General features: G+C 39.4%; 1 pseudogene; it reads right to left on the reverse strand.

Moving 5' to 3' along the window:
* Positions 1-2,684: 2,684 nt before the first annotated feature.
* Positions 2,685-5,240, reverse strand: LOC148298711 (uncharacterized; annotated as a pseudogene).
* Between the last annotated feature and the right edge of the window lie 1,183 nt (positions 5,241-6,423).

A 6,423-nucleotide genomic window follows, 5' to 3' on the forward strand; every position in this document is an offset into this window, starting at 1 on the left:
CTACTTCCTTGAATGGCAAGCCAGCTTACCAACGCATGTAGGGCAGATATACACTAGGGGCCAAATAGACTGCCTAAAACTCTTCTTCAGTGCGCCTGCAACGTCAAGTGACTTCCAATGATAACTCCAGTACAAATGCCAACCTCATTAAAATATTGCAAGAGAAATGCGCACTCCTGGAATCAAAACTGGCAATACTCGAAACATAAAAAAAATGTCAAGAATAATCAGTCAGCATTTTCAAGTAGAATTTGGCGGATCTCAACAGCATAAATAAATCACAAGCTCAGCAAGTACAGCAACTGCTTGCCGAAGCCAATTCCTTGCGAATCCAAAACAAGCATATGGAGGCCAATGAACAATCCAATAGAGCAAGGATCGAATAGTTAGAAGGCATTGTGAGAGGGCAGGAAGTAATGATCACAAACATAAGGCAAATATAAAACTAATCAGCATAACAAATCAAGAAGTAGTGCAATGCTCTCAACGCTAAAATGAAGACCAGCGAGACAGCTATTGCGAAACTGCGGGCATAGATCAATGAAAAATAGAAATAAGTGCAGAGGTCAGTCAATAAGTATAAGTAGATGGAAGTCGAAATAAGCAAACTGAAGTTAGAAAATGATATCCTCAACAACATAGCCAACCAAACAGTCAAAAATAATGAGAAAGTGCAGGAATGCACAAAGGTCAAGACAAATGAGCAAGTATAAATAGCCAATTTGCGAAATAATATTGCAGACCTTGAAAAGACAATCTAATCCAACAATATAGCCATTCATGATTTATAACATTCAACCCAATAGCTTTAGTGTCTTAAGGCCGAGGTTCAGGAGCAAAACATGATTATTCTCGATAAATAAAACACCTTTCAGAATATGCTCAGAGACATTAAACAGTTAGAGAAAGAGTTGCACGACCTCAGAAAGTTCTACCAACAAATCATCCGCTAAAATAACGATATCATTATGCAGGAGACTGTGAGGAGGCTCAACTAAAAATATCAGTCACATTGACAGATCATTAAGTAAAATGTATATTACATTTCGTTATTTTTATTGAATGAAATCACATTAATCTATGCTTCGCCTTATTAATCAGTCACTTTCCAAATCTATAATATCTGGGGAATGTGTTATGCGTTATGCGTTATGCGTTATGCGTTATATGTTGTGTTAATGCCTTATTTTCCCTATGTAGTTTTACAGACACTTCCTCCCTCGTATGATCTGTTTCATCATTTAAGGCGGCCAGTTATACTTATGTTCCAGCTTTATATGTCGTGCCCAATCAATATAATAATACAGTATACGCCTGCCAAATTACTGCATACAGATCATTTCCTCACAAATATAGTTTATTTGAGTATTTTTGCATGTTGTACTTTTTGATTTCTCCGGTGATGTCATACTTCGCTTCCAGGCCATACTTTCCTGAAACTGCGCCAAACAACTATTCAATGTACTATCTCTTTAGTTCATACTAGGTGAAAATGCCGATGTAAGCAATAACTTGCGCGCCATTGGTTTATCCCCATTGTAGCAGGTCAGCCTCAGGGCCGATAATTCCCTGGGGGAATTTGTGACCGACGATACTGTCTTTGGCTGTGTTTGTTGTGGAAATATACTAAAATTAGCAATATCATTACATTCAGAGTGCCTAGTATCTTCTATTATTGCATTAGTGTTCCCTTTGCTTTGCTTGTGAACAGAACAATCCTCTCGGCGACTACGAAGTTTTCGGAGATAAACTTGGCAAAATGTACTTCCTTCATTTTTTAGAATTCTTCGTGGAAGATAAGGTAAACCGTCTGGCCATTGTTCTGGCTATATACCGAGGCCAATGCTTTTTGCTTGGAGCGTTGGAAGTTAATACGATTATCGGCAGTGTTTTTGGTGTCAACAAGAGTTGAAATGTATAAAGATGAGATGCCATAAAAGCCAATGCATAGAAGCTGTCCAACCCCAACCCCAACCCCAACCCCAACCCCAACCCCAACCCCAACCCCAACCCCAACCCCAACCCCAACCCCAACCCCTTCGAGAAGCTACTCCTCTTCGTGCATCTTATTATACAATTAATTATACACTTAAAAGATTTTTAAATCTCAAGATCACATCTATTTGAGACTTAATGATGATATCTGTATAATTAATTGAGATTCATTAATTCATTTATTGAAGCCATGAATTAATCCTACATGTTAACAATCGTTGTGCTTAAGTTTAAATAGCTTATTTGCTGAATCATTGAGAATATGTTTTAAATATAATAATTATCATTGCCGGTTCTAATTAAGGGAAAACACACGTATTCGACTTGAGACTCCTTTCGATATATGTATACTCCTTAAAGGTTAAAACCGAACAAACTAATCGGCTATCTAATTAGTGTCAACCGCTTACTCTTAATTATTGTGCTACTTCCTGTTTTCGGTCTAATTTTTATTTCTTGTGGGTTTGGCACGCTTGCCTTAAAGATTGCTCCCGGGTTCAGCCAATGAGACATTTTCAGTAATACTGTATTCACTTTCGAGAAGTTTGCATTGCTTTTCGTGTTCTTTGTACTGCGCTAGCTATTTTTTGGTTTCTTCGAGCTATTTTTTGAGCAGCACGAATTGCTTCTCTATGGGGACTTACTCGTTTTATAGTTTCTTTTTGTTCTTTATTCGTTTTGCCCGAACGGCGAACTTGATAGTCGATATTGTCTCGTTGAAATTGGATTTCTACAAAGAGCAGGTTGTGATGATGGAAGTGCTGGTCTCTGTCGCGAGTGAGTCCTTCAGGATTCTGGTTAATTTTGAGTTCCGGTAGGGGATGTGATCGGATCCATTCGTTAAAGCATGCACCACATTACCCAAACAGGACAAGGATAAGTTTATCTTTTTGGTTTCCTCAAGCGTCTGTCCCTTGACTCCACTTTTTTTTACTTTCTCAGACCCTGCCAAATCGATGAAGCTGAGCTTCGCTCGAAATTATTCACCCTGGCACATGAAGTTTCTGTAGACAAAGAACACAGTATGGCTCCTCGAGGATGTCTCGTTGGTGATGGTTGATGCCATTTTGCGCCCGCGATGTCCGATCTTAATTAGCTCTAGCATTTATTCCTTATTCTCGACTTAGATTTACTGGAGTCCTTCCAAATAGATGCAATCATTGACCTATTTTAGCTTGATTTCAGAGTAAGAATTCGAATTCCCCACAGGGTTAAATAGATCATAAAGTTTCTCGTTGTAGATTTCTAGCATCGAGAAAGTGATCCGGTTGCTGGTGAGGTCTCTTCTGAAAATTTATTCACTAAATTATCGACAAATTACAGAGCCCGAGGAATTAGCCCATACTAACTCGATTTATTCATATTCCCAAACATCGTATGCGTTTTTCCTGAGCCTGTTTGCCCGTACGCAAAGATCGTCGAATTCTTTCCGATAAAAAAGTCATTGATGTGCCGAAAAGTAATTCTCTCAAACACTTACTTCTGTGTGGCGTTTTTGTGAAAAATATGATCAAAGCTGTAACAATTTTCACCATCATCGACCATGGTCGAATCATACTTGAGACAGTCTTCTGATTTGGTCGGCTTTCTGAGCCTACAATAGACTTTGATACTGTTTCGAGAAGCATCTGCACATTACTAATAGACAGGCGGCTGAATTTGCTATTGGATATATCGCTATCCCAAAGCAGTTCGATTGTCTTTCTGAAAAGACTGTGAGCAGTTTAGGGATTCTTCGAGCAGTTATTATGGCAAATGGATGGATATTTTGTGGACCTACGGGGAGTTCAAGCTTTGGAAAGTTGATGACTCCCCCGATTTTTACACTTGCGGAGATTATTGGAGCGAGGGAGCAAAAGAGGGGAACTATATTGAGATCGGGATATGGTTTGCTGAACTTATCGAGTCGATCATTGCTTCTTATCTATCCGTTAGCCAATTTATAATTAGCAGTTTATATTGTTTTTATTACTCCCATCCACAAAAATATGCAATCACTCACATCATACATACATACATACTATCATATCATTACCCGTTATCATACATCATCATAGCACACGATCGCACTACTTTTGAATACATCAGTCGATGCGACTATGATCGAAACTCAGCCCATAGCTCTGTCGACTTTGACTCTAGTCTTCATTGCTGGGATTCATCGCGGACGATTTGTAGTAGCGAGGATGCTTGCGTGTTGCAAAGTTGCGCTACTTATCATAGATCTATTGGTGGACGTACTTCTTATCATGGGAAGTTTTCTACCGATAAGTCAATGCTTACATTGAGAGGATCCATGGAAGATTGCAAGGAGGCGATGCCTGGTTCTTTGTCCTTGTTGATCTTGAGCTTGGGAAGATTCTTTAGTCTGTCTGTGTTCTTGGAGAGCTATTTATAGAGTTACTTTTTGTTTTATGACATTTCTCGTTCGTACCGCTGCCTCTTCCCTTCTTGGGCCACTTTCTTCTGGTCCGAAATCTGCTAGGTCGCACTGCTCACGACTTTCGCCAGGTTCTGAATGAGCTGCTCGTTGTCGCTCAGGTAGTCCTTCGAGAGCTGCAGGGCTTTCTTATAGATCTTAACAGCTTCTTCATACTACAATATTAAATTTAATTTACTCGCTTCATATGTTCGAACTCGACTCCTAAGTTGTGATACGCGATCGAAAGGACTGCTAATCTCTCATCGTTGATTTCAGGAGCGCCGCTCTCCTCGTTTTATTATTGGTTGTTGAAATAAAATGGCATTGTGATCCCTAGAAACTAATCTTGTAGGAGTATTATCGAGAGCATCACATGCTGCAAAGCGTCCTCATGCCTGTCGAGTTGACTCAAGACTGCGCATAGGTTCAAGTGCGTGTCTGCTAATGTCTTCGGCTACTCGAGCCTCAGTTCGAGCTAGAGAGCTTGAATTAAATATGTTAATGCTGTTCGTATTTTGCCAGTTCTTCGGTAGTAGCACGCGAGATTATTATAAGTGGTCGATTTGAACTGGATGGAGGAACGGCAAGCGAGTTCAGCCTTACGAAGGCAATCCAAACTCAAATCGAATTTTTCCTTCTGCAGGTGGATCATTGCGGATAGGTTTAGGTATTCACAAAGCTTCTCCGTGGATCTTTAGAATTAAGGATGATCCATGCCATAGACTTCTTTCTTGATACTGACAATTTCTTCCATGATATCGATGCACTCCACATATTTGCCAGCTTTGGCAAGCAGTTCGCATTTGTTGGTGAGCTGAGCCATCTTTTATCGAACTGACGAATCCATGATTATGTAACTTTTATAGTTGGTACTCAGACGGTTAAATCGAAAAGTATAAACAATCAAGTTTCGTTTTTGAAGATCTCTTCAACGTTTTTGAGGCTAAAATCATTTATTTTTATAATTAACAGCTTTTCAATTGCTTTCCCATCGAAGTTATCTCGGATTACCAGGCTGAACTCCATTAGGGCCCTTGTTTCTTTCTCAAGCAGCGAGAGGTATGAGATGCACGCACAGCTTGTAGCATTGCTGCTCTTTACCTTGCTCTTCAGCTCCTGTGTCTTCTACAAGTATAGGTCATATGCGAAATTGCAAACTTACTTCACACTCATATCTTTCTTTTTTAAAGATCCGAAAATTTGCATGTACTTTTTTATGTATTCCTAGGTGACATCCTTGAGTTTTTTTTTCTTCTACTTTTCAGGGGCAGAATCGTCGGTGATGCTTGGGTTATTCATCAGTGGCGCCTCGTTGCCATAAATAACATCATTGGTCGATATCTTGGTTAGAATTTATCCCAATATACTGATGCTCCAGTTCGCAAAAAATATCTTGGCTTCTTTGTCACCAGAGTCCAACAGAGAGCTCAGCTTATAGCAGAGTCGACAGTAGTGTATCAGGCCGATGCAATCGTTGAACTTTAATGGCCTTTTTAATATTTTAATCTCTTCAAGCACTTAAGTTTTGCGAATCTGACCGTTGCTTTCCAACTGGGCGAGGAAGTTATCGATTTTTTGTTTCGGATGAAGCGACGCTGAGCCTGTTGGATGCTTAAATTGTGCATTCTTCTTTTGGATCTATACATCATAACTGAGTTTTGGATCTTTCGCATCCTTCGAATAGTTCACATCCTTCGAGTCCTTCGAATAGTTCATATCCTTCGAGTCCTTATAGTCTTTGATGTCTTTGGTTTAATGAAAATACTTCTTATACGGCTGCAGAATGCTTTAATTGCTTTATACTTCGTTTTATCGAATGAATAAGGGCTTTTTCTTTAACTTTGTGAGGAATGAGTTTTATTAAAGATTCTGATCCTTCTCATTGAATACACTTTTGTAGCTTTTGTTGGGATCCTAATTGGTATGCTTTTTATCATCATGGGAGTTTTCTTTGATGATGAGCGATCCATTGTCGGCAAGTTTACTCTCGCAGCTTTCCCTTACAT

The sequence above is a fragment of the Brachycentrus maculatus genome, unplaced genomic scaffold (genome assembly GCF_059751285.1).
Source record: "Brachycentrus maculatus isolate JH-2025_06_01 unplaced genomic scaffold, ASM5975128v1 h1tg001699l, whole genome shotgun sequence".
NCBI lineage: Eukaryota > Metazoa > Arthropoda > Insecta > Trichoptera > Brachycentridae > Brachycentrus > Brachycentrus maculatus.